Source organism: Malus sylvestris, chromosome 8, assembly GCF_916048215.2.
Source record: "Malus sylvestris chromosome 8, drMalSylv7.2, whole genome shotgun sequence".
In the NCBI taxonomy this organism is placed as follows: Eukaryota; Viridiplantae; Streptophyta; class Magnoliopsida; order Rosales; family Rosaceae; genus Malus; species Malus sylvestris.
This window is the reverse complement of record NC_062267.1, coordinates 23523853-23539692: the sequence shown is the minus strand read 5'-3', so window position 1 is coordinate 23539692 and position 15840 is coordinate 23523853.

The window sequence follows — 15840 nt, the reverse complement described above, 5'->3', positions numbered from 1 at the left end:
CGATCATTAAGCATAAGATAATCCTATGAATAAGGATTAAAAATCATCATAAATAAAAAAAAATTAATAATATATTAATTACTTAATTAGTCCATTTAGGGATAAATTTGGCAGGAGAATAAAAATAAGGTGATGTGTACAATGAGTCATTGGACCTAAGTCAATAATCAAGCAAAATTGGACCATACCTCATAAAGGCTCACAAAATTGGACTCATATCAAATTTTCCCTATAATTAATTACTCATAATGACGTTGATATTACTATGACAAAATGGACCTTTACCCTATTGTTATTAAAAGGTACTGTAGACTAATCCTTATACTTTTATGAAAATTCAAAAGGAATAGGAAGAAATTATTCATTTGGTTGGAACTTCTGGTATACATATATATATATATATATATTTTATTTTATTTTATTTTATTTTATTTTTTGTTCTATTTGGAGAAGAAACTAATATATTCTAGGGAAACTTTGGATGTGGTCCGTAACTACTAATATTCTTTGATTGAAATCTTATTAGTTTTCAATTTTTAATATATTAGTATTAATAGATTTCCATGTCGGCTTTTTTATTTTTTAAATTAAAAAAAATTTCAAGATAATTAATTTTCTCACTCAATTGGCATATTAATTGCCTGGATTCAATGTAATCATAGAAATTCAAAATTCTTATCTCCATCGTCTAAATTCAAAGAAGACCAAATTGTAAACAAATAAGGTTTTTTCCGTCCAACTAATTTGAAATTCTTGACCATAGAGTAGATAAGGAAATGAACCCAAAAGCAAAACAATATTGTACCCATTACGTACAAATCTGCCCATTTGACTACCCTCCTCGGTCATGATTAAATGTACCCATTGGTTGCAGGCTATGCTCATATTTTTTGAGAAAAGTTTGTTGTTGTGAGCATGGTTTATACTAATTTACCAAATAATCTTTTCTCTTGTCAACGTTTTGTTGGAAAATGTATCATTAATCAATTATAACGTACAAAAGAACAATGTACCCATATACTCCTACACACAAACCCAATTGCAAAATCAATGGAAAAAAAAAAAGAAATATATCCTTGTTACCAAAAAATACATTAAACTCATAAAAAAATGCATAAACAAGACAAAATGATTAACCAAATAATATAAACTTGGGTAAAATATTTTAAATATTATGGATACACACATAAATATTATTTTGCCTAAAATGTAGGAAGAGATGAGATCTCAATTCATGGTATGAAAATTTGGAAATTAATACTTGTAAATGAGTCAATATAATAATATGCTTGATGTGTTGTTTAGGTTAATAAAAAATTAAAAAAAGTTTAAGCAAAATGGTGACATGTCATGTTTTAAATGCAAAAGTGCTGATGTTGACAAAGTTAAGGGACCTAAGTCAAAAATTGAAAACCAATAAGATTATAGTAAAATAATGTTGTGAACAAAGGATGAGATCCTGATTTTTCCTAGACCATATTGTGTAATTTAGCTTTTGACTACTAGCCCTCAACTAAACAAGTTCTAATATTTGGGTTGATATCCTAGTGTTAGAAATGAGTAAATCTTGCCAGTAAGGATCAAAATTTGACAAACACTAGAAATTTGTCTTCAAATTTCCCTTTGATATTGTTAAGTGTACTTTGATTGTAGCTCTTCTTAGAAATCTTATGGAGATTTTCATTGTAATTTTGTTCAAAAAAAAAAAACCCAAATATTTAATTTAATTTGTGTTTGGTGAATTTTGCTATTTGATTAGTACTCACCTAAGTAAGTTTTATGTTTGGGTTGGTAATATAGGAGTCTAATGTAGAAACGAGGCTTACAAAAATAATATAACGATGGGTATGTTTTTATAAAGATCTATTACAGCTATCTAGGAGACCAAACGGCTAGCTAGTTTGTCTTTGTAGTGAAATAATAACGTAGATAGTTGCGACAAAAGAAAGAGTTAGAGCGATCTATATATATATATATATATATATATATTGTAGATGGTTGCGACAAAAGAAAGAGTTAGACGAAGTGTTTTGATTTTATACACATCGACATAGTTGCGTTTAAAATAGAGTAACAATTAGCAAATATGCTAGGGGGGTGACACAGAGAGTGTGGCAAAAGGTAGGGCGTCTAGCAACGTTTACACCAAGGGTAGTGGGGGTGCCCATCATGAGGCGGACGATTTTTTTTTCTTTATTTATTTATTTATTTATTTTTAGTAAAACGATATTTTTATATTAAAAGGAGAGTGAATTTGATAAAAGGAGAGTGAATTCGTCATCTATGAAATTCGAATACCACAAAATTATTGAATAGTCAATAGCATACATATACATCTTTAACAGTCGTATTGAAAATTGGTTCTTATTTGTGTAATTTTCATTACTCAATTTTAACTATCAAAGTTAAAGAGAGATTTTGTATTTGACTCATTAATTTGGGATCATGAAAATGTGGACGTTTCTAATTTTCTTGGGAAATAAAGGTCAATCTTGGTTTCCAGCCTTTATTTATCAGAAGTGTGAGCAATTGAGACGATACAAGGAATTAATTCTTAAAATTCTGATCGTAGTTCACTTATGATCTATCTGCATTAACGTACAATAGTGTTATATCAGATTAAACGTGTGAATTACAAAAGTTACACAGCATCGTAACAGCATAATTAATTACACATAATGATGTTGGTATTACTATAAAAAAATTGACCTTTACATTGTGAACGTCAAATTATATTGTAGATATAATATAGATTATACGTGAACGTAAGTGCATTCAATGACGGAGACACCTTTGCCCTCACCATGTTTTTTTTTATTTGGAAAAAATATACATATTGCATATGCAAACCCACGTGATAGACACAACATTAGCATTAACTCTTTTGGTTGTTACTATCATCGTTGAAAGAACATTTTTTGTCATGAAATTTATGAAGAATCAAGTGAGAAATCGGATGGGAGATCAATGGATGAATGATAACATGGTTATTTTTATAAAGAAAGGTATTTGATGGTAATGGTTATGAATTTGTCATGTAACTCTTTCAAAATATAAGAACACATCGTGTGGTATTGTAACATGTATGAAAAACCTATAATGGGATTAATATATATAAGTGTTCTAAAAATCCCAGCGTAGCGCCGCCTAGGAGCAAGGCGGCTGGCCATGGCCCAATTAATGCTTAGACGTTTGAAAATTAAAAAAAAGCGCCTAGACTTGTTGAGATGCCCACCTAAACCGCCTAGGCACCCGCCTAACCCGCCCAAACCTGCCTAGGTACCCGCCTAGGCAACATCTCACTTAGATAAAAAATAGATAACTTTCATTTTGCATTTTATTTTTTTAGTAAATTGTAAGAGACTTGTTGAATACTGAAAAGAACATGTTGAATACTAAAAAGAACACACATTATATGCTTGTTCTCCATGTTTTCATTATGTTCTAATACTGCATAATATATATGTTATATATTTTGTAGTTTATGATGAAATTGTATATATTTTAAGTATAAACAGACACTTATTACACGAAATATAATAGATTCAGTTAAATCTGCCTCATCCGCCTAGGAGCTAGGCCTCAACTCGCTGCCAGACTAACGTCTAGTGGTATATATATATATAGGATGAACCCATCCATAGTCCATACAAATCTCTAGGTTCATCCTTGATTGCATTACATCAAAGATCAAATTCACTTAGTACTATGATCTAGTGGTATTCCTTTTTATTTGTAAGCGAGAGGTTTTGGGTTCAATTCATGCCAAAGGAAAATTGGAACCACATCATTCCTAGCCCATTATGAGGCTTAACCCACTCCCCACCCCTTAGTGTAGATATCATCGTTTGTTAAAAAAAAAAAAATTGTCCAAATACCCTATTATTATTAGGCTTTTTAGCCAAAATGGTCTTGAGATTGGCATAACTTCTCACTTTGGTCCCTGAGATTTGAAATCAATAGAAGTTGTCTCTGAGTTTGTCCCCCATTAATCGTTTTAATCATTTCGTGAAATATTCTGTTAAATAAGGACCATAACGACAAAAATACGCTCAACTTAATAAACAATGGGCTAAAATGATTTGACAAAATATGAGAGTATTTTTATCATTTATCGTTATTTAATGGAGATTTTTCATGGAATAACCAAAATGATTGATGGTGGACAAACTTAAGGATTACTTCTATCGATTTCAAATCTAAAGGATCAAAGTGAAGAGTTATGTCAATCTCATGGACCATTTTAGCTAAAAAACCTTATTATTAAAAGGTATTGTAGACTAATCCTTATACTTTTATAAAAATTCAAAAGAAATGGGAAGAAATTATTGGTATACTTATTTTTCTTCTAGTTGGAGAAAAAGCTAATATTCTATATTGTGTAATTTAGCTTTTGACTACTAGTCCTCACCTAAACAAGTTCTAATATTTGGGTCGATATCCTAGTGTAGAAATGAGAAAATCTTGCCAGTAAGGGTCAACATTTGATCACAAACACTACAATTTTGTCTTCAACGTTTCCCTTTTATAATGTTAAGTGTTATTTGATTGTAGCTCTCTTCAGAAAATTTAAGGAGATTTTCGTCGTAATTTTGTTCATAAAAAACCCTGATATTTTTTGTTTGTGGTGAATTTTGGATGAAGATCCTTTTTGGATTCTCTTTGTGAGGATTCAAGGGATCTTCACATCTTATCTGTTCATCGTACATCGTGCGGCCAATTTTCGTTAGGTACTATTTGTGTTTAATTTTAAATAAAAAGTTCAAAATAATTTATGACTGCAGAATGTATGATGAATGGATAAATATGAGGAACGAGACTTACAAAGAGAATCCTGAATCCAAATCCGTGAATTTTGCCTTTTGACTAGTCCTCACCTAAGTAAAATATTTAGGGTGATAATACTGTTAGGAGTATTAAGATCCTATGACTATGGAATTGACATGTATCAAGAGATTAAGAAGTTAGTTAAGTTTGTTGTGATTGTAGCTTAGAGCGCAAGCTACTATAGCTATTATATATAGCTTGTAATAAATAGTTGTAACTAACAAGAAAGATCAATACCTTTTCAAAGATTTCTTCTCTCTCTAAACGCTCTCAATCTTCTTCTTCTCTTTCTACATAATAGTTCTTACCAAATCCTTCAATGGTTTACATGGTATCATTGCCGGAACAAGCATAGAAGCTTGACGGTTCTTCGATCTTGGTTTCATCTGCTTTTGCTACATCTCAAGTTTCCTTTGTAATATTGTTATTCTTTCTAGTAAATTTGGGTGCTTCATCTTCACCTTTTCTTTTCATTTTACGCTCTACAAAGTGTACACACCAAGCGTTTGTGGTTTGTACTCTGTCAAGATTACTTCATGATTTCATCACAATCTGGAACAATGGTGACAACTTCTCATTTATAGATTCTCCAATCACTTCATTGATTTCATCTGTTTCCAGCTCGGTAAACATGAAATTGGATGATACAAATTATTTAGCCTGGCATTTCCAGACGCAATTACTTCTTGAAGGTCATAGCATTATTGGGTTTGTTGATGGCTCAACACCCTGTCCTACCCAGTTTAGTCAAGAATCTTCTGATAACTCTACACTCTTATCTGGTGATTCCTCCACAAGGGTACCATGAAATGAATACAAGATTTGAAAGATGCATGATCAAGCATTAATGCCGTTAATCACTGCAACTTTGTCTCTTACTGCAATTTCTTGTGCAATTGGCAGTACCAGTTCCAAAGATTTGTGGACTTAGCTTGAAGAATAGTTCTCTATAGTCACAAGAACAAGCATTTTTCAACTCAAATTCCAGCTTTAAACTATAAAGAAGGGTAATGATTCCATCACACTATATTTGTAGAAAATTAAATAAGCAAGAGATTTCTTGACTGCTGCTGGTGTATTATTTGAGGATGATGATATTGTGATTCTTAAACTAAATAGTTTGCCTACTGAATTCAATACAATAAGATATGTGATTAGGGGTTGTGAAACTGTTATATCATTGAAAGAATTTCGATCTCAACTACTTGCTGAAGAAACTTTGCTTGAAAATGTAACTAAATCACATGTGTTATCTGCACTCATGGCACAAAACAATGGTTTTACTTCCAAGAATCAATCTTTTTCCAACTCTGGTGGCAACCATGTTAGTCCCAACTCTAATGCATACAAGTTTTTTAACAACAACAACAAAGGCAGAAATCAGTTCAATTCAAATTTCAATTCGAAATTTGGCAACAACAAGAATTTTCATTCAAAACCTGCTCCTGGAATTCTTGGTACATCACCACCAAGATCACAAAACTCTGACTTTCAGACTCAAACTTGCCAAATTTGTGGCAAGAACAACCATCTTGTTAATACTTGCAGATATAGAAATACAATTGTTTCTCTAGGTTGTCAAATATGTGGGAATCCCTATCACAGTGTAGAAACATGTTTTTAGAAGACTTCTACTTCTCTAATGAACGCTATGCATGCTGCCACACCTAATGGTCATTACTCTCAATTCTCAATGCCATCTGCACCTTTACAACAACATATTTGGCTTACTAATTCAGGTGCCACTAATAACATGACTTCAAAATTGAGTAATCTTTCATTGGAAACCCCATATCCATCAAATGAGACAATCCAGATAGCTAGTGGTGAAGGTTTAGCTATCTCTTACATTGGTTTATCTCTTCTCACAACTCTAATGAAGCCTATTAAGCTTAATTCTATTCTTTATGTACCAAAATTGTATCAAAACCTATTGTCTGTGCATAAGATCTGTTTGGATAATAACTATTGATTGATTTTCGATGCATTTTCATTTTGGATTTAGGACAAAGCCACATGGAGAATATTCTACAAAGGGCTGTGTAACAAATGGATTGTACCCCATCATTTCACCAAGTTCTCATGCAATCATCAATAAAAGGCAACCTATAGCTTTTCTTGGACAACAAGTTACAATCAGTATTTGGCATAAGAGACTAGGTCATCCTTCTAATTCGATAGTCTTTCAAGTTTTAAGAACTTCAAGTGTCTCATGTGTTGCTGATAGTATACCTTCACTGTGTCAAATATGTTTAGAGGGTAAATTTAGTAAACTGCCCTTTTCTCCTTTAGTTGCAAAGTGTGTAAAACCTTTTGATATTATACATAGTGATGTGTGGGGCCTTACTCCTTTTGTGTCTTTAGAAGGATTCAAATACTTTGTGACCTTTATTGATCATTGTACCAAGTATTGTTGGATTTTCCCCATATGCAATAAAAGTGATATTTCTGCAACATTTGTTTCCTTTTACAATTTCATTTTAAACCAATTTCACACATCCATAAAAACTTTCCAAAGTGATGGTGGTGGTGGTGAATATATAAGTAAAGCATTTCAAAAGTTTTCTTTCTGATAAAGGAGTGAGCCATCAAATGTCATGTCCTCATACACCAAAACAAAATGGGATAGCAAAGAGAAAACAAAGACATAATATTAAAACATCCATCATAGACATATTATTGAAACATCCATCACTTTGTTACAATCTGCTTCATTACCATCCTTGTTTTGGTCTTTTGCTTGTCCAACCTCAATATACTTAATTAGTAGAATGTTATCCCCTACATTAGATAATAAATTACCATTTGGATTGCTACATAATTCAATACCTGAGATCCAACATTTGAAAGTATTTGGTTGTTCTTGTTACCCTTGGTTAAGACCATACAACAACACCAAATTAGAACCCAGAACAACAAAGTGTGTCCTTTTGAGGTATGCATCCAAGTATAAAGGATATCTCTGCTATGATGTATCTAGAAAGAAAATTTATATCTCTAGACATGTAATATTTGATGAGATAGAGTTTTCTTACCAATTTTTGGTTCCCAAACATCACTATGTCATTACTAAACCACCACTATCACTCCTACAAACACCAATTCCAATACCAAATCACAATAATGTCCTTGTTTTGCCAGAACCACAAAATCACTCCACATTTAGTTCCTCACCAGGTCCCACACAATTAGGTTCAGCTCATATACTTAGTTCTATGGCAAATACTGTCATCAATCAAGCTTCAGAATACTCCACTTAAATTTTAGTTACAGTTTCAAGTTCAAATTCAGAAGATTCAAGTTCCAGTCGATCCATTGCTACACCAACAACATAGCCCTTGTCTCCTACGCTCTCTATGGTACCTGAATTTCAACCTGAACAACTGCAAGTAGTTCTATCTATTACTCTAATCAATCTTTACCCTATGCAGAGAAGGTCGAAGAGTAGCATCTTAAAGAAAATTGCTCTACTTGCTGCTAAACATGAAAATGGAGGTGTTGATTTGAATCAAGTTGAACCTGTAACATATAAGTCTACATTAAAATTCCCAGTATGGTATGAGGCTATGAAAGATGAGATTTCAGCTTTACACAACCAAGGTACATGGTCATTGGTTCCTCTTCCACAACATATGAACTTAGAAGGTTGTAAATAGGTCTTTAAGATCAAGATTGGGAGATATAAAGAAGGACGGGTGGCTAAAGAGTTTAATCAAGAAGAAGGTATTGACTATGGAGAGACTTTTGGCCCAGTTGTTAAACCTACAACTGTGAGGTTAGTTCTAGCCTAATCTACAACTTTGGTTGGACATTGTGACAACTGGATGCGAAAAATGCCTTTCTACATGGCATCTTGCAAGAAGAGGTTTACATGGCACAACCACCTCGATTTGTTGATACCAAACATGGATACTATGTTTGTAGATTACATAAATACTTATATGGATTGAAGCATGCACCAAGGGCCTGGAATGAGAGATTCACTAGTTTTCTACCATCTGTGGGATTCAAATCCATATAAGTAGATTCATCATTGTTTGTGAAAATTGTTGCAGTTATGTGGTGATTTTGCTATTATATGTTGATGGCATCATTATAACAGGAAGTGCAACACAAGCAATCACTGAGGTTATTCAATCTCTCACTCAAGAAATTGATATAAAAGACTTGGGACCACTTCACTACTTTTTGGGGATCCAAATTATGCAGAAGAAGGATAGTTTATTCCTATCACAAGACAAGTATGTCACAGATTTGTTAACCAAGTTTGAAATGTTGATGTTTAAACCATGTGCTACTTCATGCTTGCCCTACAATAGATTGCGCAAAGATGATGGAAAGCCTTACAATAAACCAGCACTATATAGAAGTTTGGTTAGTGCCCTCCAATACTTAACATTCACTAAGCCTGACATTGTTTTTGCAGAGCATCAGGTATGTCAATTTATGCGAAGCCCTATGGAGTCACATTTCATGGTTGTTAAAAGAATTCTCAAATACTTAAGAGCTACTCAAGGCTATGGTACTCATTATGTCAAAGGTTCACTAGATGTCATTGCATATAGTGATGTAGATTAGGCAGGGGACCCCAATGATAGAAGATCAACCACTGGAATGGTTGTGTTTTTTGGGTCTATTCACAATTCATGGTCATCTAAGAAACAAAACATTGTTTCTCGATTATCAACTGAAGTTGAATATCGGTCTTTGTCAACTATAGCAGCTAAAATCGATTGGATCAAACAACTGTTGGTTTTTCCTACATGTTCCATTTTATGATAAACCATTCCTCTTTTGTGACAACTTATTTGCAATAGCTCTTACTTGCAATCCAATTCAATATCAACGCACTAAGCACATTGAGATTGATGTGCATTTTGTTCGAGAGGGGGTAGCAAAACAGCAACTGCAAGTGCATTTCATGTCTTCGAATGAAAAATTTGCTAATATACTTACAAAATGACTCTCTGCACCACTATTTCAGACACATTGTGCCAATTTCAGGCTCAATTTCTCTGCTCCTGAGCTTGAGGGGGGATGTTAGGAGTATTAAGATCCTATGGCTATGAAATTGACATGTGTCAAGAGATTAAGAAGTTAGTTAAGTTTGTTGTGATTGTAACTTAGAGTGCAAGCTACTATGGCTATTATATATAGCTTGTAATAAACAATTGTACCTAAAAAGAAAGATTAATACATTTCCAAAGATTTATGATATGAGCATATTTATGCGACTTCGTTATCTTATTTCTTTGCATTTACTTAGTTAATTTCCATTTATTTTGGTAATTTATGTTATTTTCGTACTATTGTAGGTCCAATTGGGAAAGATGACAATAAATGGCAAAATGGAGTAATTTGGAGTAGTTTTGGACTTGGATTGGATAGCAGGCTTGGATAGCATATGGGCTGACGTTTTTGGTGTTTAAATGGTGTTAGGTTTGTGCTAAAATATGGAGGAATTAAAATTGAGGCTTGGAAGACAAGGAATTAGACAAGAAAGAGCAACCTTATCCAATCTTATCTTATCCAACCTTATCTTATCCTATCTTATCCAATCTTACATTATCTTATCTCCAGCTGCAAAGAGGAATCCTTATCACATTCTAACACTTCCTATCTGATTCTAGGAGTCCTAAAATAATTCAAATGATTTACTCCTTTTCCTCCTAGGGTTAGCCGTGCCTTTGTCTATAAACAAATTGTGCCGCAAATATTGAGAGGGGGGGAATTGTGCCACAACCTGCATCCAGGAAGGAGTGTGCCGTAACCTGCAATCATCCATTGAAGTTACTGGAATTTCAGAGTTCTTTCTATCTTTGTTTTAAGTTTCAATGTTTATTTTAGATTGCTTTTCAGTTATTATGAACATGTGTAACTAAGTTTCTTTTTAGCTAGAGGTGAATTTGAAGCCATGATCATATGTTTTATATAAATTGATTACATCCAGTTATTGTTTCATAAAACATGAATGCGATTTACTTATCTACTTTATAGAGAACTTATTCTTGTATGTTTATTATGGGTGCACACTTAGTTTGCAAGCAAGGATTTGATGCTAGAATACAAGGGAATTTCACCTAATCGTTATGAATTTATATTTGCAAGTAGTAAAAGTCACTAGTCATGATTGAGTTAAGTAAATTTATGGCAGGAGTATCATGCTTTTTATAGTTACGAATGCTTTGTCAATGCTTATGATTTTCACAGAACTTAATGTTCTTTGAGATGTATATCTATCATGCTTTTCATAGTTAGGGAACTTGAGAAGAATAATTTGGTTGCGTCGCTGAGTCCAATTCAATGAATTTAGGAAAATCTGAGAGTTCATTAGTGTTATTCACAAATAATTTGGGGCGTTGTCATTCATGATTTATAGAAAGAATAACCGGAAATTGATTTGTATGCATATGTTTCATGTGTGGAGAAGAATTCTTTAGCTATCCTCTCATCCAAATTTCATTCAGAACTTAATTTATTTGCTGCACTTTACTTTTGTTTTAATTAAATTTGTCCAAAATCTCCCCCTCATTGTTTTGATGTTAGGTTAATTTAGTTTTCAGTTTTATAAGTTTAATTTGTATTGATTTGCATCTCTTCTAATCCCCGGAATAAAACGATATCTGCTTACTCGTACTACAATGTCATAATTTATAAGGTTTAATTTGTGTGTTAGTTTCTACCACATCAATTTCTTCTCTCTCTAAACTCTCTCAATCTTCTTCTTCTCTTTCTGCATATCAGTTATTACCAAATCTCGTTTCTACCACATCAATTTCTTTTCTCTCTAAACTCTCTCAATCTTCTTCTTCTCTTTTTGCATATCAGTTATTACCAAATCTCTCAATGGTTTACAAATACATGTGTCAAATGTAGAAACGAGACTTACAATGATGGATATGTTTTTATAAAAATATCGAATATTACAGCTATCTAGAGACCAAACGGCTTGCCTGTCTTTGTTGAAATAACAAGGTTAATAGATCTGACAAAAGAAAGAGTTAAAGCAATGGATGTATATTGTATATTTAAATTGGACGAGATTACTGAATATTCGAACTCTCTGCAATTTGTTATGGATGTATGTTGTTGTCATGCATTGCTGACTAATGTTTGCAATTAAGACAAAGTGCAGCATCTCAACTTCAACCAAAATACGGTACAAGAGGAACATATCAATTTAGTCATCGTAATTAGATGATTTAGATCGTCTAGTCTAGATATTATTATCTTTGCACACACTTCCATGCATTGAAAAGCTTCCTTTGCTAGCAAATCAGGCGAGTTCCACGGTGTGAATTTATTCCAATAATTGATGTGATTTTGCACTATTTATCTCTTGTATTGCGCGCGCGCGCACATATATATATATGTTTGTTTTATGCAATGTGAAAAATAAAAATATGGGAATTTTAACGAAAAGTTTTTGATATTGTTCATTTTAACGAAAAATCATATTTTTACACTAAAAAGTCAATCATGTTACTATTCACTTTACCCTTTATTTTGTTCTTATAATTAAAACTCAAAATTTTCAAACTCTTTTCATTAATTTTTCTTTAAAATATTGTATAAAGCTACAATGACAATTAAACTTGAGGAGTTAAAATATAATTTACTCATCTTTTTAGTCATAAGAAAAGTAAGTAAATCATACACAAAGAAATATAATTAAACAAATAATCTGAATTAAGTGGTATAGTTATTACTTATTAACTAACTTGTCATCTATTTTTATCGGAAAGAAGCCTCTTATCCTTAAGTACAATTTTTGTTCTAAAAAAATAATATTACACACATGTTCTCGAATTAACTATCAGAGCGCATATTTAGTACTAATACATTTTTCGTTCTAAAATGAATAAGATTGGATACATACTAAACTAAATGCATAAAAACAACTACACAAAAATTAAAAAAGTAATTTACACGAAACAGGTTCATAGTTACATGATAAAATATTTATTTGAGCGAGATGTGATAATGACGGGACATCTTCTTTATGAGTCCTCTTTTTCATGAGTCCTCTAGGATTGATGCAAACCCAAAATCAGATGATGACTAGAAGAGATGAATAGCTAGAAGAGATGCATAGCTACCTTTTGAATGTTTTATATACATGTATACAAGTCCAACATTCCAACTGTAGAGATATGAAAAGGTATTTTTATATATGATTGGCTGTTTGTGTTACGGTTGATTCATATAAATGGTCAATCATGCACCGACTGATTGTCATCAGTAACAGAGCCAGAAATTCATGCCAGGAGGGGCCTTTAAACTAATGAAAGAAATTAGAAAAAAAATTAGTAATATCACGGAAAATTTGAATCAAACAAGAGTGATGGAGCCTTAAAATTTGTATGAAAAAATTAGTATTGAGAGATGTTGACATCTAACGCAACATTGATAATAACGTTATAACTAGCTCAAACTATTATTACGATATTTTTCTTTTAATATTATTGAATATTCCTCTCGAATATATATACCTTGTTTTATATGAACTAACAAAAAAATAAGCTATTATTACGATACTATTTTTTTTAATATCATTCAATCTTCCTCCCGAATATATATACCTTGTTTTATATGAACTAACAAAAATATAATTGGTTTAAAAGAAATCAGAATGTTAGCAGAAGGGTAGTTATATACAGTAAAAATATACTAACACACCGTCAGCAGGCATCGACCCCAGGACCTAATGAAACCTTTAAAACCTGACATACCAACACACCACATGCACATTATTGCAAAATTTACTACATAATAGGGGTGGGCACTTGAAACCGAAAACCGCAACCGAAACACGAACCAAATCGAACCAAACCGAATGGTTTGGTTTTGTGGTTTCAAAACGGTTTCAGTTTGAAACCGAACCAAATAGGGGAAAAACGGTTTGGTTTCGGTTTCGGCCCTCCGAAACCGAACCGAAACCGAAACCGCATACCTTTATTAAATGTTAAATTTTAATTGGTTATTTTCATTGAGTCCATACATTTAGTATGGACTCAACCACATCATAACATGGCCACATAACATAACTTTTTATTTTCTTTCTTCTAGTCCCGTAGTCCGTGGACTAAGACTTTGTGTTCTCTTTCTTAAGTTTCTCAAGTTTATTCATCTTTCTCAAGTACATTTAGTATGGACTTTCTTTATGTTACACTTTCTGTGTGTTGCAACTTTACTAAAACACATCTATCACCTTTTGTTATAAAAAAAATTCACATAGTTTGATTGGTAGGTTCTACCAAAACCAGACTTATTACTTATTAGAATCTTTTTTATGTTTGGGTTTGCAGTACTGGCATTGGAGATTTGATGTGTTTTTAGTTGCCTCAAGTTGAATTATTTTGTTGTGGTCCTTATGGATGTGAATTTTGTTGTCATCAATTAGGTAACCATAATAGTTTTTTCAAACAATGAAACCAAACCGAAACCGTTTGAAACCAAACCAAACCGAACCAAATGGTTTGGTTTCATTTCGGTTTTAGCCTCAAAACCGCACCGAACCAAACCGCAAAAACTTGCGGTTTTGGTTTTGATTTCACTCAAAACCGCACCAGACCAAACCGTGCCCACCCCTACTACATAATCAATATAAATTTATTTTCAGGATGGGCCCTGTACTACCCTAGTCTTCATGTGGCTTCGCCATTGATTGTCACGCCTAGTGAGTAGTGACCTTCCTCTTTGTTTTGTATTTTCTTAGATTGTCACGCCTATTAAAGATTTTTTTAATAGATGTGATGTAATATATAATAATTGTTCTTGTGTGTTCCAATTTCCATAATTGGACCACATAAAGAGATGAAAAAATTTATAGGATGATATTATTATTTAACAATCAAGTAGAGCAAAAAATTGTACAAAATGTCAAAGTGCCATATAAGCTATCAAATATAATGTGGTTTAAATTCGCTTTTGGTGAGAATTAAACTTAAGACCTCTCACTTACAAGTGAAAAAGAATACAATTAGACCATAATACTAAACTATCAAATAACTTTTGAAGTTTAAAATTTAATATCTCATTTGAAGATGCTCTTAAAAACACCTAAAAAATGCATATAAAAGAAAAAAATGGTTGCATAAAGGGAAATAGTTTATGCTGTTGTAGTCCTATTAGAATATGAATGTGATTGTGTAAATCCTAGTGTATCTAGGTATATCTTTGAATATTCTCTTTAGTAGTTAATATCTTATTAGAGTTGTAATCATAACATGGTGAGGAATTAACCTTTCATACTACTATAAATAAATGCACAATGGGATGTAATAGAACACACCTCACAATTACACATCTCTTTCTTTCTCTCTACTATTGCTGCACCCCTCTCTCTAAGGCCCATAATTGTTCAGTAAATTATGCCTATAACATATGCATATTTTTTTATTTCTTACACACAATTGTTCTCCCCCCCCCCTAAAACTATTGAGTTGAACAAATCAAGTTACATTCAAGCACCATGACTAAGTCATGTGTATGGAAAATTAAAAAGTTTACAAAATCACTCTTAAAAAGACAATTGAAAAGGTAAAGATAAAATAGTAAACTAAAAATATATAACCAGAGTAATGCTAGGAATATTAAATTTATATACTATATTTAAATACAAAATAATGTGGTGCATGCACATCATAAAAATTTAATTAATCAAATTTTAAGTTTGAATAGAATCCAGTTAATTTAAATAATCAAAATTATGCGACAAATTAATTAGAACATACACATACACAAATAAACTAGTGGATGTAACCCTATTAGGCCTTCTCCAACCCTGGGCTAAACCCCCCCCCCCAAAAAAAAACTCAACCCAATGCAGCCTAAAACCTAAAACTTAGATGGAAGGCAAATTTAGCCCAGTATTAGTGGGGCTGGGCGACCATATATGTATATTTTATTTAGTTTTATATTTATAAATTCATTGAATCCAACAGTTAAGATCTAATTTGATAAAATTCAACAGTAAAAAAAAAATTAATTGTCCAAATTTAAATCTAACGG